This window comes from Schistocerca piceifrons, chromosome 9 (genome assembly GCF_021461385.2).
Source record: "Schistocerca piceifrons isolate TAMUIC-IGC-003096 chromosome 9, iqSchPice1.1, whole genome shotgun sequence".
In the NCBI taxonomy this organism is placed as follows: domain Eukaryota; kingdom Metazoa; phylum Arthropoda; class Insecta; order Orthoptera; family Acrididae; genus Schistocerca; species Schistocerca piceifrons.
The window spans coordinates 144322817-144348037 of record NC_060146.1 but is presented as its reverse complement, the minus strand read 5'-3'; the positions used below and the strand labels follow the sequence as shown (position 1 = coordinate 144348037).

Here is a 25221-nt window from a genome sequence, read left to right as displayed (position 1 = left end):
CTAGTAGGCACATGGTCAACAAAGGAAAGATTTTGTTGCAAAGCAAACAATGTATCTTTACCTTAATAATATGACATTTAATACAAAAAAATACGCTACTGGCCATTAAAACTGCTACACAAAGAAGAAATGCAGATGATAAACGGGTATTCATTGGACAAATATATTATACCAGAACTGAAATGTGATTACATTTTCACGCAGTTTGGGTGCATAGATACTGAGAAATCAGTACCCAGAACAACACCTCTGGCCGTAATAACGGCCTTGATACGCCTGGGCATTCAGTCACACAGAGTTTGGATGGCGTGTACATGTACAGCTGCCCATGCAGCTTCAATACAATACCACAGTTCATCAAGAGTAGTGACTGGTGTATTGTGACGAGCCAGTTGCTCGGCCATCATTGACCAGACGTTTTCAGTTGGAGAGAGATCTGGAGAATGTGCTGGCCAGGGCAGCAGTCGAACATTTTCTGTATCCAGAAAGGCCCGTTCAGGACCTGCCACATCCGGTCGTGCATTATCCTGCTGAAATGTAGGGTTTCGCAGGGATCAAATGAAGGACAGAGCCACGGGTCGTAACACATATGAAATGTAACGTCCACTGTTCAAAGTGCCGTCAATGCGAACAAGAGGTGACCGAGACGTGAAACCAATGGCACCCCATACCATTACTCCAAGTGATACGACAGTATGGCGATGACGAATACACGTTTCCAATGTGTTCACCGCGATGTCGCCAAACACGGATGCGATCATCATGATGATGTAAACAGAACCTGGATTCATCCGAAAAAATGACGTTTTCCCATTCGTGCACCCACGTTCGCCGTCGAGTACACCATCGCAGGCGTTCCTGTGTGTGATGCAGCGTTAAGGGTAACCGCAGCCATGGTCTCAGAGGTGATAACCGTGCTGCTGCAAACGTCGTCGAACTGTTCGTGCAGATGGTTGTTGTCTGGCAAACGTCCCCATCTGTTGACTCAGATGTAGAGACGTGGCTGCACGATCCGTTACAGCCTTGCGGAAGATGCCTGTCATCTCGACTGCTAGTGATACGAGGCCGTTGGGATCCATCACGGCATTCCGTATTACCCTCCTGAACCCACCGATTCCATATTCTGCTAACAGTAATTGGATCTCGACCAACGCGAGCAGCTATGTCGCGATACGATAAACCGCATTCGCGATAGGCTACAATCTGACTTTTATCAATGTCGGAAACGTGATGGTACGCATTTCTCCTCCTTCCTCCTTACACGAGGCATCACAACGACGTTTTACCAGGCAAAGCCGGTCAACTGCTGTTGGTGTGTGAGAAGTCGATTGGAAACTTTCCTCATGTCAGCACTTTGTAGGTGTCGCCACCGGCGCCAACTTTTTTTGAATGCTCTGAAAAGCTAATAATTTGCATATCACAGCATCTTCTTTCTGTTGGTTAAATTTTGCGTCTGTAGCACGTCATCTTCGTGGTGTAGCAATTTTAATGGCCAGTAATGTAAGTAGAAGTTAGACAACAATATTGAAATTAAGGACGAGAAATTTAAAAATGGTTAAAATTTGAAGTTAAAAATGGTACGTACTATCGCATTATCTGTTAGTCTCAACAATAAGATGCATGCAGCATATTGCTGTGGTCCTAAAAAAAGCGATAAGTAATACAATCATAAATCTATTAGTTCAATAAGAACTCATAAATGCTTACGTGTGGTTCATACACAAATGCAGACATAATGCCAGAACTGGAGCTAAACAGCTAAAGACATGCATGTCTTGAGGTTGGTCGCAGGATAGGGGTACAAGTACGACAAAATAATAAAACAGATGAATCGCTGAATTGGGTTGGAGATATCAATAGCGTGGTTGCAGGAAATATGGCTGGCAGACAATGCGCAAGGAGCACCAAGTTTCGACAAGCAGTAAGTGTAGTACAGTAAGTGGAGAAACAATTCCTGGTCAGTAGCTAAAACGAAGAGTCAAAAACAACTATAGGACAAAAGGAAACGTGGGCATCGATGTACAGTTTGTTTGTTTGATTTTAATATTCTTCTCAAACTTAACTTCCCACAATTTTAAACATGGCTGACAGCAGCAACCGCAAAGAAATTTTCAATATACATATCTATATCAATACTTGTTTCATAGATCATGATTACGACATTTTATAATGATGTGTAATGCGTCACTTTTAACATAAAATTTAATTAATCCTTTTTACACATACTAATCCATATCTAAAAACTCATCTATTGAGTAGGAGGAATTGTCATTCAGAAATTCTTTTAATTTGTTTTTAAATGTTGGTTTGCTATCTGTCAGACTTTTAATGCTATTTGGAAAAAGACCAAAGATTTTTGTGGCAGCGTAATTCATCCCTTTCTGTGCCAAAGTCAGATTTAATCCAGAATAGTGCAGGTCATCCTTTCCTCTAGTGTCCTAGCTATGCACTTCCCTGGGATGGGTTAGTAATGACAAATTTCGTAAGTGAATATATGTATAGTGAAGTTACTATGAATATCCCTAGTTCCTTAAATAAATGTCTGTAAGGTGACCTTGAGTGGAATCCAGCTATTACTCTTGTTACACGCTTTCGTGCAATGAATACTTTTTCTCTTAATGATGAACTATCCCAAAATATGATGCCATATGAAAGCAGTGAATAAAAATAGGCATAGTAGGCTAATTTACTCATATGTTTATCACCAAAATTTGCAGTAACCCTAATAGCATGAGTAACTGAACCTAACTGTTTCAGCAGATCATCGATGTGTTTCTTCCAGTTCATTTTCTCATCAATACAGATCAGAAATTTTGAATATTAGCAACAGACTTCTGTTCATAGTCTATATTTACCAATGGTGTTATGCCATTTACTGTACAGAATTGTATATACTGTCAAAATTTAGTGAGTGTCCATTTGCAGAGAACGATTTATAAGTTTCTGAAAGGCATCTACAATTTCCTCGGCTGATTCTCGTTTGTTGGGTGTGATGACTATACTTGTATCACAATTAAAATAACTAGCTTTGCATCTTCATGAATACAGAGTGCCAAGTCGTTAATATATACTGAGAATATTAAGGTACCCAAGACTTAACCCCGTGGAACACCATTCTTGATACCTCCCCATTTAGAGGATTCTACAGATTTTTGCAGACTGTATGTAAATTTCAACCTTCTGCATTCTTCCAGTTAAATATGAATTAAACCATTTATGCACTGTCCCATCCATACCACAATACGTAAACTTATCTACAAAAATTTCATGATTCACACAGTCAAAAGCCTTTGAGAGATCACAAAATATCCCAATGGGTGATGTTCAGTTATTCAATGCATTTAATATTTGAATCAGTGAAAGCATATATAGCATCTTCTGTTGAAAATCATTTCTTAAAACCAAATTGACATTTTGTTAGTACCATATTTCATTTTTACAAAAATGTGATGCTACTCTTGAATAGATTACTTTTCCAAGAATTTTGGATAAAGCTGTCAGAAGTGAGATTAGGCGGCAGTTGTTAGCATCAGACCTATCTCATTTTTACAATGGATTAACAACAGCGTATTTTGGTCTATCTGGGAAAATGTCCTGTTTCAATGAGCTACTATATATGTGGCTGAGAATCCTACATATCTGTTGGGAACAAGCTTTTATTACTCTGCTGCAAATGCCATTAATTCCCTGTGAGCTTTCACTTTTGAGTGAATTTATTACTCTCCCAATTTCAGTAGGAGCCGTGGGTTGAATTTCAGTTGCATCAGATTGCAAATGTATTACCTCTTAAATATACTGCCTTGCATTTTATAATGAATATATGGATCCTATTTTCTTTATAACTTTTAAAAATGATTATTAAAAATGTTTTCTACTTCTGACTTCTTCTTAACAAACTTTTCATTGAGTTTTATAGAAATACATTCTTGCTGTGCTATCTTTTACCCTGTTTCCCTTTTAAAAATATTCCAAATTGTTTTAATTTTATTATCAGATGTACTAATCTCAGACATAATGCACATACTTCTGTAATGACTTTTCTTAATACAGTGCAGTAGTTTTTATAATGTTTCACTGTTTCTGAATCATTACTCCTGCTAGGTATAAGACACATCTCTTTTCTGTTTACAAGATATTTTAATCCCTTCAGTAAGGCATGGCTTTTTAGATGGTTTCTTACAATTATATTTCACTGTTTTCTTAGGAAAACTGTTATCAAATATACTCGCAAAGGTATTACATTTTTAATTAGCATCAGGTTCCCTGTACACCTCATCCCAGTCTAACTATTGCACGCTTTCCCTGAAATTTTCTGTTGTTAAGTAAACACCCGACGGGTTGCGTAAGTTTAATGGAAAAAAGTCGACCAGGTTTCGAACCACTAATGGTAACTTCTTCCGAAGGAGATCGCACAAATTACGTTGCGTTATTTGTGGTATATTTTTTTCTACAGCTTTCTTAAGAAGGGCATTGAGTGCCTGAAACCGACTAAGAAATTAAATTTCTCTTGTGAAACTGGCTGCTGATTATTTCGATGTGTACAACTACTGTTGCTGCAGGTGAATAAAATATTAAATACTAGCAGCTCTGACCAAGCTTATTTTGTGAGTGACTTGCTATGTGACTTATACTATAATGCTACATCTATATGCATCTACATCTACGTGATTACTCTGTTATTCACAATAAAGTGCCTGGCAGAGGGTTCAATGAACCACCTTCATGCTGTCTCTCTACCGTTCCACTCTCGAACGGCACGCGGGAAAAACGAGTACTTAAATTTTGCCGTGCGAGCCCTGATTTCTCTTATTTTATCGTGATGATCATTTCTTCATATGTAGGTGGGTGCCAACAGAATGTTTTCGCAATCGGAAGAGAAAACTGGTGATTGAAATTTCATGAGAAGACCCCGTCGCAACGAAAAACGCCTTCACTGCAATTCACGTATCATGTCTGTGACACTATTTCCCCTATTTCGCGGTAATACAAAACGAGCTGCCCTTCTTGGTACTTTTTCGATGTCATCCGTCACTCCCATCTGATGCGGATCCCACACCGCACAGCAGTACTCCAGAATAGGGCGGACAAGCGTAGTGTAAGCAGTCTCTTTGGTAGACGTGTTGCACCTTCTAAGTGTTCTGCCAGTGAATCGCATTCTTTGGTTTTCTCTACCCACAATATTATCTATGTGATCATTCCGATTTAGGTTATTTGTAATTGTAATCCCTAAGTATTTAGTTGAATTTACAGCCTTCAGATTTGTGTGGCTTATCGCGTAATCGAAATTTAGCTGATTTCTTTTAGTACTCATGCGAATAACTTCGCACTTTTCTTTATTCAGGGCCAATTGCCACTTTTCGCACCATACAAATATCTTATATAAATCATTTTGCAAGTCGTTTTGATCATCTGATGACTTTACAAGACGGTAAATGACAGCATCATCTGCAAACAACGGCTACTCAGATTGTCTCCTATGTAGTTAATATAGATCAGGAACAATAGAGGGCCTATAACACTTCCTTGGGGAGCGCCAGATATTACTTCTATTTTGTTCAACGACTTTCCGTCTATTACTACGAACTGTGACCTTTCTGACAGGAAATCGCGAATCCAGTCGCACAACTGAGGCGATACTCCGTAGGCACGCTTCTGAGGAATGGTGTCGAAAGCCTTCTGGAAATCTAAAAATATGGAATCAATTAGACATCCCCTGTCGATAGAACTTATTACTTCATGAGTATAAAGAGCTAGCTGTGTTTCATAAGAACGATATTTTCTGAATCCGTGCTGACTATATGTCAATAAATGTTTTCTTCGAGGTACTTCATAATGTTCGTGTTGTGGATTGACAAGAGAGCCAACCCACTATGAGAGGAAGCCGAAAGGCATGCGTTTTAGCTCACGCAGGCTGGCGTGAGGTCTGGAACAGGTCAAGGAAATGAGACTAACAAAAAACGTACGTAGCTGCTGGAATACTTAACTTTAATCCATAATTGGTGAACATCGCTCTTGACGGTACATGTTTTACAGCATCAATAGTAACTGGTTATGGCGCCTTGCTAGGTCGTAGCAAATGACGTAGCTGAAAGCTATGCTAACTATCGTCTCGGAAAATGAGAGCGTATTTTGTCAGTGAACCATCGCTAGCAAAGTCAGCTGTACAACTGGGCGTGTGCTATGAAGTCTCTCTAGACCTGCCGTGTGGCGGCGCTCGGTCTGCAATCACTGATAGTGGCGACACGCGGGTCCGACGTATACTAACGGACCGCGGCCGATTTAAGGGCTACCACCTAGCAAGTGTGGTGTCTGGCGGTGACACTACAGTTCGAATACAGTATATGTTCTAAACCCCTACTGCAAATCGACGTTAATGATATAGCCCTGTAATTCAGCGGATTACTCCTGCTTCCCTTTTTGGGTATTGGTGTGACTTGAGCAATTTTCCAGTCTTTAGGTACGTATCTTTCTGTGAGCGAGTGGTTATATATACAGTAAAACTTCGTTAACCGAAGGGACCGAAAAATCAGGAGTGAAAAACACAGATTTTAATAAGTATACATGTACAGTAGTACACTAATGTGTAATACACTTCACTATCAATCACGTTATTGTAGACTTATAACACTATAAAGTGATTGTAAAATTACAAGTACTCACAAATTATGTTCGTTACTGTCTTGGAAAAAATTCGGTTATGGTTCGCTGACGTTCATGGGAACGATAATATTTTGTAATTTCACAACCAATTGCAATTATAGCACCCGTAAACCCAGCAGTGACGTCGGATGTTGAAGCGAACCGTTCCGAATAGTCCAAGGCTGTAAACATCTCCTGACGGATAGGTGGAATGGTATCTGTATTCTCTTCACTTTCTTCTGATGGCCCTTCTTGCACCTCGTTCACAGCTTTTGGCTCTTCCGATTCCACAGAAGCACATACGCAACATCGTCGTCTACACTAATGAATTCTTCGAAACTATTCCCAGGGTTCGCAACATCTTGCAAAACTGTGCATTCATCAAGTGAAGTGGCATCTTGTAACTCGTGGACATCTTCAGTGTTGCTATGTCTCAAAGTTCTGTTAAAGCACTTCCCTATATGACGTGGCAATACTGAGTTCCAGGCTGCTGCGATGGCTTTTATTGCGTCAAGCAGATTCTAATTTGGGGTTGCACTATTGTTTTCAGCAGCACGAATTGCAGCTCTTACAAGTCACTTACGATAAGCAATCTTTATGAGAGAGATTATGCCTTGGTCCAAAGGCTGAGGGCGGCTTGTGGCGTTGGGTGGAAATAACTGGACCTGTATGTTGGATAGGTTCAGATCATGAACGCTACGGGCAGTAAGAACATGTCTATTTTGAGCAACCCTTCGACTGTTGAAACGAAGACGCCACTTGCGAAATGATGTGCCATCGATCCAAGCGTTCTTGAGGTGAGAGTAGATGCAAGGTAAAGTGTCCATATTTATGTTTTTAAAACAACGTGGTTTCTCGGATTTACCGACAACCTAGGGACGAAACTTCTCACTGCCGTCAGCATTACAGCACAGCACAACAGTCACACGTTGTTTGCTTCGTGCTCCACCGTGACACTTATTACCTTTTATCCCCACGGTGTGATTCGGAAAAAATCCAGTTTCATCCATGTTAAACACATCACACGAGCCATACTTTTCCCTCACTCGGTTGAATTCATACAACCAGCTGTTTGCACTTTCTTCATCAACTTTATTTGCTTCACCACAAATTTGTACTGATGAATCTGAATGTCGCTTTTGGAAGCGATACAACCAATCAGCAGAACAACGGAAGTCTTCGATGCTCATATCTTTAGCGATACCATTTGCTTTTGACTGAATCACAGGGCCAGTTACAGGTATGTTAGATGCTCGCATATGACTGAACCATTCTAGCAGTAATGTTTCGATGTGTTCATACTTGGCGGTACGAAGTCATTTAGATTTGTTTCCAGAACCTGATGCCGCAGCATTAATAATTTTTTCTCGATTCGTAACAATCGTAGATAAAGTAGATTTAGGTATTCCAAACTGCTCTGTAATTGCTGTTTTCTTGGTACCACGGTCCACTTCGTGTCGAACCTTAAGCTTTAACTGCACATTCAGAGCTGTCTGTTTCCTCTTTGCCATTTTCGCGTGCTACGTACAGTAGTACCGGTTGTAACTGTAGTTTTTATCCAGTATTCCAACTCGATACGGCTACGACAAACAGAACACCTGTCAAATCTGGCACTGAGTACATTCCTAAATGCTGCTGCACACATTATTGAATGTCTTTCAATGTACAGCATACATTGATTGTTGAGGTGATAATCGTGGCTACCGACCTACAATACGTTAAAAAACGAGTCAACAATAAGTATAATTAGCTTTGTAGCTACATTTCCTACACTCATTTCGGAAAAAAATTACACTTCAGAATACTCTAAGGTCGGTATTACACTATCAAATTTCTTTGTCAAATATCTTTGTCCAATATCTTTGTCAAAGATATTTGATGGTGTAATAGGGAACTTTGTCAAATGTCGTCCAATATTTGATCAAATCTAGGGCCTCGCTGTAGATTTGATCAAAGAAGTCGCTTGTCTTCTGTTCACTGCAATGTGACATGTTACCACATGGAGCGCTAGCATCGCTGCATTCTGTCGCCTGTAGTGTTTTTATAAACATTGCCGGTAAATACAATTGGAGTGTGCCGACAACTGCAAAATTAATAGAGATGAATGAAGCTGATGAGGCGCTTTACAACGTGAGGCACGCTGAATTCAAAAATAGATTACGAAGATTGGAGACCTGACCTAACCTAACCTAACCTAACCTGACCTGCTCCTGTAATGTGTTACAGTGAGCCTGTCTTCTGCAGATGTAGCAGTTCTTAAGTGAATATTGTGCTTTGTGATATGAGGATACACTTCACTTCATTGAACACATACAGAGACGTATGCTCATCCATTCTTAAGTAATGGATGTACGACCCGACGTCCGCCACTGTAAGCTCATGTAACAAGTTTTGTTGAATGCTTTTACCGTGTCGTCTTAAAACCCACGGCTTCACCCAGGTATGTTTCCTTTTTTCCCCCGCTTCTCTTCCGCATGTGCACACAGTGCAATTGTGGTACATGGAGCTGCGGCAGTTAATAACAAGTTGTTGTTGTCAACCATCTTGAACTTTGACGAAAAATTTGATGACAGTATAATACCCCTTCTAGAGCTACATCAAATTTCTTTGTCAAATATCTTTGTCCAATATCTTTGTCAAATATATTTGACGGAATATTTGATCACATCTTTGATCAAATCTTTGACAAAGAAATTTGATGGTGTAATACCGGCCTTACAGTGATATTTAATTGCGCTAGGAACTGAAACAGAGTTCGTAATTTGCTTTAACCGTAATTCGTGTTAACCGATAAAACATACCATAAGAACTAATGTATTCCTGGCGGGACCAATATTTTTTTCGCGTTAACCGCGAGTTCGTCTTATGCGACTTCTACCGAGGTTATACTGCAATTGCTAAATATGGAGCTAGCTGTCAACCACGGCGTTATTTCAATCTCTGCACAGTTAGCCATGCTTATCTATGGGATCTTAACCAAAATGTAAATAAAGATGCGCCGGATTAGGGAGAAAGAGAGAGAGAGACCAAATCGATTCACTCCCCTCCTTCCGCCCCTCAGCCCGCACCTACCTTACCCCCCTCTCCCCCGCCTCCGCCACCGCAATTCTTTTCCGATTCACATCTGGGGGATGGGCACACTTCTTCGCCCTTGATTTGAAAGCGGGCCTTAAACAGGCTTGATTCGCGCTTAACTACTCGGTGAGTGTGTTGCGCGCTAGTGGGAGGGCCAGGGGGTGGGGTGGGGGGGAGAGGCTCGATGGCGCCGCTGCTAGGGGAACCCCCCCGCGGACGCGTGGACACTGGCGCCGCGCGGTGGCAGCTTCATTAAACAGCGGGGCTATTCTGCGGCGCGGAGCTTCCTCGCTGCTCTGCGCTCTCGCCTCTTTCAGCGCAGGCGGACAGCGCAGCGGCCGGGTCATTTATTCAGGGCGCGTGTCGCCCCGGCGCGTATAAAGCGCTGGTTGGCCGTTAATGCCGGCGCGGCGAGCACATACAGAACTTATAGCCCTCCTCAATGCGGGCGGCGGTCACGGGGCGTTGAGTGGGCAGCGGCAGCCGCGATATTCACGCCGAAACGGGGGCGCCGTCTCAGACACAGGAATGCGAGCGGGGGCCGCCCACACAGACTGTGTGTACTGTACGACTCACGGAGACATTTCTCCCTCATTTACCATTTATTTCCGCGCGAGTCTCCCTCGGCGCAGCATCCCTTTGTCGAAATAATCTTTCGCTGCAATTAGTAACGAGTCTTATTTCATAAAAGTGCGTGTACTCTCGCGGGAAAAGAATTTTTTTTTCTCGACCGTAGCGACCTTCCAAGACGGAGGGCGTTGTGGGAGGCAACATCTCTTTCAAGGTCTCCTCACTACCGATTAAATTTAAAAAAAAAAAGATAATAATTAAGAAATCGTGGGCGTAGCTTCCCTCTCGGCATAAACCAGCAGTCTTTCTTCTCTCCAGTACTTCCGCCACACAGTCAACACTGTGTTAGCATTACTCTTCCATATCAATTTCTGCTCTTTCTAGCATCTCATCTGCTATTCATTACATCCATTTTGGATGAGAAACCGCAACTGCGATTTAAATTGGTGGTTTATAAGAGAAGCAGTGGTTGGGAAGGGAGTGAGACAGGGTTCAGGGTTGTAGCCTCTCCCCGATGCTATTCAATCTGTATATTGAGCAAGCAGTAAAGGAAACGAAAGAAAACTTCAGAGTAGGTATTAAAATCCACGAAGAAGAAATAAAAACTTTGAGGTTCGCCGATGACATTGTAATTCTGTCAGAGACAGCAAAGGAGAGCAGTTGAACGGAATGGACAGTGTCTTGAAAGGAGGGTATAAGATGAACATCAACAAAAGCAAAACGAGGATAATGGAAAGTAGTCGAATTACGTCGAGTGATGCTGCGGGAATTAGATTAGGAAATGAGACACTTAAAGTAGTAAAGGAGTTTTGCTATTTGTGGAGCAAAGTAACTGATGTTGGTCGAAGTGGAGAGGATATAAAATGTAGACTGGCAATGGCAAGGAAAGGGTTTCTGAAGAAGAGAAATTTGTTAACATCGAGTACAGATTTAAGTGTCAGGAAGTCGTTTCTGAAAGTATTTGTATGGAGTGTAGCCATGTATGGAAGTGAAACATGGACGATAACTAGTTTGGACAAGAAAATAGAAGCTTTCGAAATGTGGTGCTACAGAAGAATGCTGAAGATTAGATGGGTAGATCACATAACTGATGAGGAGGTATTGAATAGAATTGGAGAGAAGATAAATTTGTGGCACAACTTGACTAGAAGAAGGGATCGGTTGGTAGGGCATATACTGAGACATCAAGAGATCACCAATTAAGTATTGGAGTGCAGCGTGGAGGGTAAAAATTGTAGAGGGAGACCAACAGACGAATACACTAAGCAGATTCAGAAGGATGTAGGTTGCAGTAGGTACTGGGAGATGAAGATGCTTGCACAGGATAGAGTAGCATGGAGAGCTGCATCAAACCAGTCTCAGGACTGAAGTCAACTACAACAACACCCTCAGAGTATTTCTTTTCAGACAGTAAGTAATATGTATACCAAATTTGGTTGAAATGCATCCTAGGGTCTAGGATTAGCCTTTTTCCCATGACTTTCCCCATGTACACACATATCATTTCACACATACTTAGCATGTTTAGCAAGTATTGGTACACATACGAGGGCACATTGAAAAGTTCTCGGAACGGAATAAAAAAAGAATTACTTAAATCACTGAGACTTTTTTAATTTTCAATGCAATCTCCTTGTAGATTAATGCACTTGGTCCAACGATGTTCCAGTTCCTTCATCCCATCTCGAAAATTAGTTTCCTCGAGGCCTGCAAAATACCCTCCTGGAAATTGAAATAAGAACACCGTGAATTCATTGTCCCAGGAAGGGGAAACTTTATTGACACATTCCTGGGGACAGATACATCACATGATCACACTGACAGAACCACAGGCACATAGACACAGGCAACAGAGCATGCACAATGTCGGCACTAGTACAGTGTATATCCACCTTTCGCAGCAATGCAGGCTGCTATTCTCCCATGGAGACGATCGTAGAGATGCTGGATGTAGTCCTGTGGAACGGCTTGCCATGCCATTTCCACCTGGCGCCTCAGTTGGACCAGCGTTCGTGCTGGACGTGCAGACCGCGTGAGACGACGCTTCATCCAGTCCCAAACATGCTCAATGGGGGACAGATCCGGAGATCTTGCTGGCCAGGGTAGTTGACTTACACCTTCTAGAGGACGTTGGGTGGCACGGGATACATGCGGACGTGCATTGTCCTGTTGGAACAGCAAGTTCCCTTGCCGGTCTAGGAATGGTAGAACGATGGGTTCGATGACGGTTTGGATGTACCGTGCACTATTCAGTGTCCCCTCGACGATCACCAGTGGTGTACGGCCAGTGTAGGAGATCGCTCCCCACCCCATGATGCCGGGTGTTGGCCCTGTGTGCCTCGGTCGTATGCAGTCCTGATTGTGGCGCTCACCTGCACGGCGACAAACACGCATACGACCATCATTGGCACCAAGGCAGAAGCGACTCTCATCGCTGAAGACGACACGTCTCCATTCGTCCCTCCATTCACGCCTGTCGCGACACCACTGGAGGCGGGCTGCACGATGTTGGGGCGTGAGCGGAAGACGGCCTAACGGTGTGCAAGACCGTAGCCCAGCTTCATGGAGACGGTTGCGAATGGTCCTCGCCGATACCCCAGGAGCACCAGTGTCCCTAATTTGCTGGGAAGTGGCGGTGCGGTCCCCTACGGCACTGCGTAGGATCCTACGGTTCTGGCGTGCATCCGTGCGTCGCTGCGGTCCGGTCCCAGGTCGACGGGCACGTGCACCTTCCGCCGACCACTGGCGACAACATCGATGTACTGTGGAGACCTCACGCCCCACGTGTTGAGCAATTCGGCGGTACGTCCACCCGGTCTCCCGCATGCCCACTATACGCCCTCGCTCAAAGTCCGTCAACTGCACATACGGTTCACGTCCACGCTGTCGCGGCATGCTACCAGTGTTAAAGACTGCGATGGAGCTCCGTATGCCACGGCAAACTGGCTGACACTGACGGCGGCGGTGCACAAATGCTGCGCAGCTAGCGCCATTCGACGGCCAACACCGCGGTTCCTGCTGTGTCCGCTGTGCCGTGCGTGTGATCATTGCTTGTACAGCCCTCTCGCAGTGTCCGGAGCAAGTATGGTGGGTCTGACACACCGGTGTCAATGTGTTCTTTTTTCCATTTCCAGGAGTATAGTTTTCAACTCCGGCTATCAAGTCTACGTTTGATGTGAATCTTCGTCCACCAAGTAAAATTTTCAGTTTTGTGAAGAGATGGAAGTCTGACGGAGCAATATTACGTGAATAAGGCGAGTGTGTCCCAATTTATACCTTAGCTCGTGTGGTTTTGCCGTGGCGACGGCACGTGTGGGGACGCGCATTGATCCAGCGTCAAGAGACGCGGCACCCATCTTGCAGATAATATTTTCATTTCTAATTCTTCAGTTAAAATGCGACATACCCTTTCAAATGACATCTGGCAAGCGTGAGTAGTTTCACACACTTTCAATGGGCGATCCTCCATGACCATTTTGTGCACTTTCTGGAGCAGTGACATCTTGGCGAACCACTGCGCGTTTTATCATCTCCGGACCAAATTTAAATTCATTTGTCCACTTGGCAACAGTTGAATATGAAGGAGCAGGCTCCCCCCAGTGTATTCTGGAAATCGGCATGAATGTCCTTTGCTTTCAATACCTTTCTTTACGAAGTACTTGATCATTGATCGAATATCGATTTTTTCCATCTTCGCAAATCACTACGCAGGAACAACAACAGAGCCTGTCACTGCAACAGCTCTCTTCCAAGAGAACTTACGTGGCACGTCTTTACAGACAACAGTCCAATGAATATCTCGTGAACAACTCGTTGCGCTAGCGCTGACCTCTCGTGGTGATCCCGAGAACTTTTCAAACCACCCTCGTATTTCACCTCTGTCTCTAGCCATTTTCGATCTGTTCTTTCATTTGTACACAGCTTAATGTTTATGAAATCATATCACCTAACCTCTCATACAATGACATAACTTTTCTGCTACATTCAGTGATTTATGTAAATACTAGAATGAAACTATTATTCTACAGCGGAGTGTACGCTGGTATGAAACTTCCTGGCAGATTAAAACTGTGTGCCGGACCGAGACTCGGACTCGAGACCTTTGCCATTCGCTGTCAAGTGTTCTACCGACTGACCTACCCAAGCACGACTCAGGCTCCGTCCTCACAGCTTTACTTCTGCCATACCTCGTCTACCACCTTCCAAACTTCACAGAAGCGGGTAGCTCAGTCGGTAGAGCACTTGCCCGCGAAAGGCAAAGGTCTCGAGTTCACGTCTCGGTCCGGCACACAGTTTTAATCTGCCAGGAAGTTTTATGTGAATACTGTCTGCAAAATGTGTCGCGAACGCATTTAGTAGTGAATAAATAATAAATTAAAGCGGCATGTCTCATGAGGCAGTTGTCGTGCTTGAGCAGCGAAAACGAAGTAACAGATAAACTTTTTTCTTTTCATTTTTCCGTGGGAGTTGTGAGGAATAAAAATTTTCGTTAAGGTTTGAAATTTTGTGTACAGTTTGCTGCAATCGACTAAGTGTTCTCATTCTCAAATACTGTCTGAATAATCCGGGTATTTGCACGTCCTGGGCTACACTTCTTTCTCGTCCGCGCCCCTATCCCTTTCATCCGCAAATGGCTGTTAGCCCCATACTGATTCATTCCAAACAGTAAATACACTACTGGCCACTAAAATTGCTAGACCAAGAAGAAATGCAGACGATAAACGGGTATTCATTGGACAAATATATTATACTAGAACTGACATGTGATTACATTTTCACGCAATTTGGGTGCATAGATCCTGAGAAATCAGTACCCAGGACAACCACCTCTGGCCGTAATAACGATCTTGATACGCCTGGGCATTGGGTCAAACAGAACTTGGATGGCGTGTACAGGTACAGCTGCCCATGCAGCTTCAACACCATACCACAGTCCATCAAGAGTAGTAACTGGCGTATTGTGACGAGCCAGTGTTCGGCCACCATTGACCAGGCGTCTCCAATTGGTGATAAATATGGAGAATGTGCCGCCCAGGACATTTTCTGTATCAAGAAAGGCCCGTACAGGACCTGTAACATGCTGTCGTGCATTATCCTGCTGAAATGTAAGGTTTCGCAGGGATCGAATGAAGGGTAGAGCCACGGGTCGTAAAACATCTGAAATGTAACGTCCACGTTCAAAGTGCCGTCAATGCGGACAAGAGGCGACCGAGACGTGTAACCTATGGCACCCCATACCATCACGCCGGGTGATACGCCAGTATGGCGATGACGAACACACGCTTCCAATGTGCGTTCAATGCGACGTCGCCAAACACGGATGCGACCATCATAATGCTGTAAATAGAACCTGGATTCATCCGAAAAAATGACGTTTTGCCACTCGTGCACCCAGGTTCGTCGTTGAGTACGCCATCGCAGGCGCTCCTGTCTGTGATGCAGCGTCAAGGGTAACCGCAGCCATGGTCTCCGAGCTGATAGTCCGTGCTGCTGCAAACGTCATGGAACTGTTCGTGCAGATGGTTGTTCTCTTGCAAACGTCCCCATCTGTTGACTCAGGGATCGAGACGTGGCTACACGATCCGTTACAGCAATGCGGATAAGATGCCAGTCGTCTCGACTGCTAGTAATACGAGGCCGTTGGGATCAAGCACGGCGTTCCGTATTACCCTCCTGAACCCACCGATTCCATTTTCTGCTAACGGTCATTGGATCTCGACCAACGCGAGCAGCAATGTCGCGATACGATAAACCGCAATCGCGATAGCCTACAATCCGACCTTTACCAAAGTCGGAAACGTGATGGTACGCATTTCTCCTCCTTACACGAGGCATCACAACAACGTTTCACCAGGCAACGCCGGTCAACTGCTGTTTGTGTATGAGAAATCGGTTGTAAACTTTCCTCATGTCAGCACGTTGTAGGTGTCGCCACCGGCGCCGACCTTGTGTGAATGCTCTGAAAACCTAATCATTTGCATATCGCAGCATCGCTAAATTTCGCTTCTGTAGCACGTCATCTTCGTGGTGGAGCAATTTTAATGGCCAGTAGTGTAATATGTGTACTAAGTTTGGTTGAAAGCAGTCCAGTTTTTAGAAGGAGATGTGGAACGTATATACATTCATATATTTTTTAACATGTCTGGATTCCAGTTACGTATCACAAACTTATACAACAGGTAATTAATATCGATCTATGAAGAAGAAGAAGAAGAAGAAGAAGGAAGTTCGGCATCCAGGCCGTCTGGTCCAGTCGACCACGATGTCAGCTTCTAACAGTGGCGCCACTGGATGCGGGCCTGACCGACCGCCGTGTCATGCTCTGCCAGTGACGTCACCGGATGCGGTAAGGAGAGCATGTGGTCAGCACACCGCTCTCCTGGTGGCAGTCGCACTTCTCGACACTGGAGCCACTACCGCTCGCTCAAGTAGCTCCTCAGTTGATCTCACCAGACTGAGTGCAACCCGGTCCATTTCTTCCATGAAGGATGAGTCCCTGACAGTACAGGGAATCGACGCCTTTTGCATGCCAGTCACCCCAGATTGTCACTCCCCAACGGAAGCGGACCTTTCTGTGATGACCAGTGCCTTTTTTCTAAAAAAAAAAAGCATGAGGGTACTCCGACATTGGATATAATGCAGCGAAAATTACTTATAAGTGAAGCATGGTATACCACCCGTCTGCTTTTAGCCATGACGTTATCAACATGTCGAACCACAAAAAAATGGTATCCGACTCTTCAGTTGACTTTGTCCATCAAATACTCCCGACATCCTCTACATATTTCTCTCTCTGGAAGAGCAAAACGACAACATAAAGTTTTGATATTTGTTTCACCATATGTCATTCCAGGAGTCTCAGGCCAATTTGACGAGTCCAAAACTTTCGCACATTCAGAGATAGCAACATCCTCTGTCTGCAGAAGACTATTCTCCATCCGCTGTTTCAGTCAACTGTAAAATAAGCTGGGCTCAAGATGTCTGATAGTTGTCCCCTTTTCCAGTGGAATTCTCTGAAGTTCAGCTCTTGGACTGCTTTGAGAGCTTCACAGTAATGAGGACCACAGCTCAGTTTTCTTTCTTCAAACACAGCAGATTTCTGATATTCTGTTAGGCAGAATACAGGATGATGTCTCTTGACTGTAGCTCAAGACTTAATTCTGATAATTCTTGAAGGGCATCACACATTAGAGCCAAGTCGAGAATGAGGTCAACTTTGGTAATGTACTTCAATAAACCACCGTACGTACTTCTGTCAGTTGATTCCCTGCTTTGATCATCTTTTTCACCTGTGAAGTGAGCAACCAAAGCTTTAAAGTTTTTCCACAACGAATCGCAAAGGATCATGGTAGCGGGACCGTAGAGACATCCGTCAGTAGCTCGGCGTTTGAGCGTACGCATATTCGTTTAGCACTACCATCGCCTACTATTTGCGGGCGAGTCCACTACATGCTTGTCGAACTGGCTGCCAGCGATTCAGTTGTTGAGAACGGTTGCCGCAGCTTCGAAATGCTTGAAACAGTCAATGACATCGCTTTTCCCACCAAAAACATCACTGGTATCGTTCGTATTGCAATTACCAACACGAAAAAATGAAATTAAAAAAATCACGTCCGTGAAATAAATTTTTGGCACTCTTCCAAGTTCTCAACATCGTAAAAAAATTACTTTGTCGACGAAAAGTTTTAGCGGTACGCATCCCCCAGCGTTGTTCCCCCAGAAAAACAGCACTGGTGATGACCATCTTCAAAAACTGTACAGTCAATCAGGATAGTGTTTTACCAGTCAGGGTGTCTTTGTACCGCTTAACACTTATGTTTCAAATAGCTGTAGCGCCACCTAGTTGCGTTGTTTTATACTACTATTACTTCTGTAATTTCTATTTAGTATCTCATTTGTCTTGTAAGGTGATCATGTCATATTGATTTTGTAAGTTATCGCTGTGCACGTCAGAGACAGATAGCAAGTTACATTACTGTTAAACCCTTCATTTCTGTTGTGGCACAGTCTTCGCCTCTGCACAGTCAGATTCTTTCTTGGCTGATGTGTGGCTGGTTATGAACGTATTCAGTAGTGCTGTGTTGACTTATGATGGTATCTGTTAGATGAAGAAAGATTTATTGTAAAGGACAGCAAGGACGAGTAAGATGTATATACTGGAGAGCGAGAGAATATAAGTTTTGAATTATGTTACTACTTTTTTTGAAGAGAAGAACTCTGAAGTAAGACTGCAGTACTGTTCACCTAATTTGTAGAAATGATTATTGGCAGCTAGTTAACTTTTTTCACTTGTTCAGAGCTGAGAGAAAGACGGCCCCACTTCTCTGAGTCATGCATTAACATATCAATTGATTATGCTGTTTGTAATAGAAACTCTGTTAACTCTGTACCCATTTTAAATCATTGTTCACTTTGTTAAACATATTATTGTTCAGACTAATATAATGTGAGATCACGCGAAGTTTCTGTGGTGTCACCGCCAGACACCACACTTGCTAGGTGGTAGCCTTTAAATCGGCCGCGGTCCGTTAGTATACGTCGGACCCGCGTGTCGCCACTGTCAGTGATTGCAGACCGAGCGCCGCCACACGGCAGGTCTAGAGAGACTTCCTAGCACTCGCCCCAGTTGTACAGCCGACTTTGCTAGCGATGGTTCACTGACAAATTACGCTCTCATTTGCCGAGACGATAGTTAGCATAGCCTTCAGCTACGTCATTTGCTACGACCTAGCAAGGCGCCATTATCATTTGCTATTTATCTTGTGATGCATGTACCGTCAGACCGATGTTCACCAATTATGGATTAAAGTTAAGTATTCCAGAAGCTACGTACTATTTTTGGTACTATAAAGACCTTGTCCTGTTCCAGACCTCACGCCATCCTGCGCGAGCTTAAACGCGTGTCTTTCGGGTACCGGTCATAGTGGATTGGCTGTCTGGCCAGTCCACAACAGTTTCACTGTGCCTTATTGAATACTTACTTCATTCTAAAGTCGTTGTCTTCGAATATCATTTCATAGGAATAGTTACTCTCCCCATCTCACATTACGCATTGCCACATTGCACCATGTGGTACGCAACAGTACGAATATTGTTTGGAAATTTTATTTGTAAATAGAAATCTAGCTTAGCCGCTGCCTGTTTGCTGTTGTGCTTTCGAGAAATCTGCAAAATATTGTCTAGACGCGCGGTAAATGGAAATTTTGATTAGGGCCAGACAACTGTTTTACTTCAGTCGCGCATTTAATGTCGCTGTATTCAGACAAGTTACAGTTCAATTCAAATTAGGTTCTTTTAGTAAAAGTTTACCATACAAGTTTAACTTGGATAACAGTTTGTGAGGACATAGTTTTTGGTAATACATAGACTTTTCATAGAGTGGTAGGTAAATTTGGGCTAAATTTCATACAGAAACACATAGTGGGAAACGTACAGGCTTTGCAGATTCCTACAAGCTCTCGGGCTTGTGATTATCCTTCAATTGCGATGGCTGTGAAGAGGGCTCCTGGCGACAGTGATTTGAGTTCAACAGTGCCAGGTCGACACGAGTATCTCGACATTTCAAAATAAACATGCAGTACTGACTTAACACTGTTTTCACTTCTTAGCGCCTGATTTCCTTCTGGCACTTTTGTGTTAGCTGAAGAGCCAACACCGTGTTACTAGTGGAGGCCGAAATGCACGCGTTTTAGCTCACGCAGGCTGGCGTGTGGAGGGAAGAACTATACTGACGTGAGGTCTGGAACATGACAAGGAATTAGAATTCAGAAAGCGGACGTAATTAAACTTCCTGGCAGATTAAAACTGTGTGCCCGACCGAGACTCGAACTCGGGACCTTTGCCTTTCGCGGGCAAGTGCTCTACCAACTGAGCTACCGAAGCACGACTCACGCCCGGTACTCACAGCTTTACTTCTGCCAGTACCTCGTCTCCTACCTTCCGAACTTTACAGAAGCTCTCCTGCGAACCTTGCAGAACTAGCACTCCTGAAAGAAAGGATATTGCGGAGACATGGCTTAGCCACAGCCTGGGGGATGTTTCCAGAATGAGATTCTCACTCTGCAGCGGAGTGTGCGCTGATATGAAACTTCCTGGCAGATTAAAACTGTGTGCCCGACCGAGACTCGAACTCGGGACCTTTCCCTTTCGCGGGCAAGTGCTCTACCAACTGAGCTACCGAAGCACGACTCACGCCCGGTACTCACAGCTTTACTTCTGCCAGTACCTCGTCTCCTACCTTCCGAACTTTACAGAAGCTCTCCTGCGAACCTTGCAGAACTAGCACTCCTGAAAGAAAGGATATTGCAATATCCTTTCTTTCAGGAGTGCTAGTTCTGCAAGGTTCGCAGGAGAGCTTCTGTAAAGTTCGGAAGGTAGGAGACGAGGTACTGGCAGAAGTAAAGCTGTGAGTACCGGGCGTGAGTCGTGCTTCGGTAGCTCAGTTGCTAGAGCACTTGCCCGCGAAAGGCAAAGGTCCCGAGTTCGAGTCTCGGTCGGGCACACAGTTTTAATCTGCCAGGAAGTTTCATATCAGCGCACACTCCGCTGCAGAGTGAGAATCTCATTCTGGAAACATCCCCCAGGCTGTGGCTAAGCCATGTCTCCGCAATATCCTTTCTTTCAGGAGTGCTAGTTCTGCAAGGTTCGCAGGAGAGCTTCTGTAAAGTTCGGAAGGTAGGAGACGAGGTACTGGCAGAAGTAAAGCTGTGAGTACCGGGCGTGAGTCGTGCTTCGGTAGCTCAGTTGGTAGAGCACTTGCCCGCGAAAGGCAAAGGTCCCGAGTTCGAGTCTCGGTCGGGCACACAGTTTTAATCTGCCAGGAAGTTTCATATCAGCGCACACTCCGCTGCAGAGTGAGAATCTCATTCCGGACGTAATTAGTTTAATACTTTACTTTAATCCATTAACGATGAATGTCGCTCTTGACGGTACATGATTCACAATATTATCTGTTCAGAATACATTGATAGTAACTGAATATGGCGCCTTCCTAGGTCGTAGCAAATGACGTAGCTGAAGGCTATGCTAAACTGTCGTCTCTGCAAATGAGAGCGTATGTAGACAGTGAACCATCGCTAGCAAAGTCGGCTGTACAACTGGGGCGAGTGCTAGGGAATCTCTCTAGACTAGACCTGCCGTGTGGCGGCGCTGGTCTGCAATCACTGACAGTGGCGACACGTATACTAACGGACCGCGGCCTATTTAAAGGCTACCACTAGCCGTGTTTTATAAGACTGGTTTAAAGTTATCCTGAATGTCAGTGTAACTTTGTGCCAGCATTAAAATTGCAATTTTATTCTAATAGGGCATAGTTGGTGTACATTTATCCTTTTCCAAGCACTCAGTAACTGTAAATGTAAATTGTTTCAATATCTAATTTATTTTGCGTCCAAATGGTTCAAATGGCTCTAAGCACTATGGGACGTAACATCTAAGGTCATCAGTCCCCTAAACTACTTAAGCATAACTAACGTAAGGACATCACACACATCCATGCCTGAGGCAGGATTCGATCCTGCAATCGTTCCAGCGCGCGCCGCCGGATTGAAGCGCCTAGAACCGCTCGACCATAGCGGCCGGCTATTTTGCGTCCAGGAAAAGAAAGAATGTGGTATAAAGTTACCCCGATTGACTGTACTATAGTCGAGTCAGCTTAAGAAGACCCCTAACAGTTGACAGCACTGTTGCCAGCTTTCTACTGCGAAGCGCAAGCGGCTGCAGGCGAAACAATAGCCGTCTACAGTTGCGACAACACTGAGGATTTGTCATAGAGACGTTTAGTTAGTTTGTTGTGTGTTCCATTGATCAATCTCGCGGTAACCGTCATGACGTGGAACGTGTCAAGTGCATAAGAAATACACCCATGAATCAAGTTTTTTTTTTTTTTTTTTTTTTTTTTTCAAAATCGCGTTACGTTATTGGTTGAGGCAGACACACTAACCTCTTGCGCCTAGACCACTGCACCTGTCAGGGATCAAGTTACTCCGACTCGACTGTAGAAACGCATTTGTAGCCAACCCTTGAAGACGATCGTCGTAGACCAAAATTGATTACCTATTATATCAGATTGTGGTACGTAGCTAGAATTAAGACTTTCTAAGGATTACTGCAATTAATTCCAGTCTGGCATCTGCCTGCTGCGATTAGTATTATGTTGTAGTTCCGCACTAAATCGTTTATGCATGTAACTGTCTCCAGTAACTACTTAGGATAAGAATAACTTCTTAGCCAAGATAGCTATAAAAAAAAAAGAACTTTATTGTAGATACATCTAGAGAGGATATAAAATGTAGACTGGCAATGGCAAGAAAAGCGTTTCTGAAGAAGAGAAATTTGTTAACATCGAGTATAGATTTAAGTGCCAGGAAGTCATTCCTGAAAGTATCTGTATGGAGTGTAGCCATGTATGGAAGTGAAACATGGACGATAAATAGTTCGGACAAGAAGAGAATAGAAGCTTTCGAAATGTGGTGCTACAGAAGAATGCTGAAGATTAGATGGGTAGATCACATAACTAATGAGGAAGTATTGAATAGGATTGGGGAGAAGAGAAGTTTGTGGCACAACTTGACCAGAAGAAGGGATCGGTTGGTAGGACATGTTCTGAGGCATCAAGGGATCACCAATTTAGTACTGGAGGGCAGCGTGGAGGGTAAAAATCGTAGAGGGAGACCAAGAGATGAATACACTAAGCAGATTCAGAAGGATGTAGGTTGCAGTAGGTACTGGGAGATGAAAAAGCTTGCACAGGATAGAGTAGCATGGAGAGCTGCATCAAACCAGTCTCAGGACTGAAGACCACAACAACAACAACAACAACAACAACAACAACAACATCTACATCATACTCCGCAAGCCACCTGTTGGTGTGTGGCTTAGGGTACTGTCGTTACTACTATCTGATGCCTCCAACTCTGTTCCACTCGCTAATAGTGTGTGGGAAGAATGATTGTCGGTAAGCCTCCGTATTGGCTATAATTTCTCGAATTTTCTCGTCGTGGTCAATACGCGAGACGTATCTGGGGGAAAGTAATATGTTGTCCGACTCCTCGTGAAAAGTGCTGTCCTAGGATTTAAGTAATAACTCTCTCCCTGATGACAATGCCTCTCTTGTAACGTCTGTCAGAGGAGTTTGTTTAGCATCTCCGTAACGCTCTCTCGCCAGCTAAACGATCCCGTGACGAAACGCGCCCCTCTTTGTTGGATCAGTCCTACCTGATAGGGATCCCAGATAGATGAACAATACTCAAGATTCGGGCGAACAAACGCCTTATAAACCACTTCTTTCGTGGATGAGTTACGTTTCCTTAAGATTCTTCCGATGAATCTGAGTCTGGTGTCTGCTTTTCCCACTGTTTCATATGGTCATTCCACTTAAGGTCGCTCTGGACAGTTACGGCTAGATATTTTACGGCAGACGCTGTCTCCAGCTGTTTGTCATCAATAGTGTAGCTGTACAGTAGTGAATTTCTTTTCCTATGCATGCGCAATATGTTACATTTATTTACGTTCAGGGTCAACTGTCATCAGATCTCTGCAGGTCGTTCTGCAAATTCTTACTATGTTCTGGCGTTGCTACTTTGGTATAGACAACTGCATCATCTGCGAATAGCCTTAAAGAGCATCCAACGCTTTCTACTAGATCATTATATATATTGAAAACAGCAAAGGTCCTATCAAACTTACCTGTGGTACTTCGGATATTACCTTTATATCTGTCGATTTGTTCCGATGAGAGCGACGTGTTGATTTCTGTCTGCAAAATATCTATACCATCTTCAGATTTTCATAAAGCTTATTGCAAACACCTAGTGCCAGCTACACACTGAATCTTTCGATGGAATTTCTAGGTACGTAAGACATGAAATGATAGATGCGCTGGCACGTCAAAATTAAAATTACTATGCGCACCACAATTTGCCAAAATATCGTTCCCATAACATAACACGTCATGCCTACCAATTCGTCTCGTGCGTTGGCTGTTGACAGCCTTGTGACGCGCTGGTAGGCATGGCGTGTTCTGTTATGGGAACGATGTTTTGGCAAATTGTGTTGTACATAGTAATTTGAATGACGCGCCAACGCATCTCTCATTTCATTAAATGCGAACATTTTAGGTTAGGCTTTACCGTCACGATATCGAATGAAACAACAAGTTTGCTGTTTACCATTCGTTGTTTATCTCTACGACGCGTTTCGGAGGTCTAAACCTCCATCATCAGGTGGATTTACATTTGTTAGTATGTGTGTGTCGTGTTGTGTTACTATTTTTTGGGGAAATTGTAGCACTGTCTCCAGTGATCACAGGTTCCTTTCACTGTCGTAACACATCACAAGTAAAGTAGCATATTTTGTAATGGCATCTGCAAACTATCTAGTTCCCCCAAAAATCGTAACACAACACACACATATGTCATGCTAACAAATGTAAATCCACCTGATGATAGAGGTTTAAACCTTCGAAACGCGTCCCGGAGATAAATAGACAGTGACTGGTAACAGTAAACTTGTTTCACTCTCGTTTCGTGTTTTATGTACCTGGAAATTTAGTATGCAGTTGGCATAATACGAGTATGTTTGCAATAACCTATATGAAGATCTGAAGATGGCACCCTAGTTTTACCGAAATCGGCTATCTACAATAAAGTTTTTTTAAATATATATAGCGTTCTCTTTTTCTCCTAAGTAACCAACACAAATCGCCCCTTCGAGCTCAATATGAGTAAACTAATTTCCAGTAATTGTTCGGGAACCAATGACAAGTCTTTTCGCCTTTTTATGAAGAATACCCGTGTTTGAAACTTCCTGGCAGGTTAAAACTTCGTGCCGGACTGAGACTCGAACTCGTGCCCCTTGCCTTTCGCGGCAAGAGCTCTACCAACTCAGCTACCGAAGCACGACTCACGACACCCCCTCAGAGCTTCAGTTCTGCTAGTA

General features: G+C 43.7%; 2 non-coding genes across 2 annotated transcripts; one reads left to right on the top strand and one right to left on the bottom strand.

The window, feature by feature from the left end:
• Nucleotides 1–20092: 20092 nt before the first annotated feature.
• On the bottom strand, nucleotides 20093–20167 carry Trnas-cga. Its single transcript has one exon. It is a non-coding gene; the product is annotated as a tRNA-Ser (tRNA).
• An 844-nt stretch (nucleotides 20168–21011) lies between these two features.
• On the top strand, nucleotides 21012–21086 carry Trnas-cga. Its single transcript has one exon. It is a non-coding gene; the product is annotated as a tRNA-Ser (tRNA).
• The last annotated feature ends 4135 nt before the right edge of the window (nucleotides 21087–25221 follow it).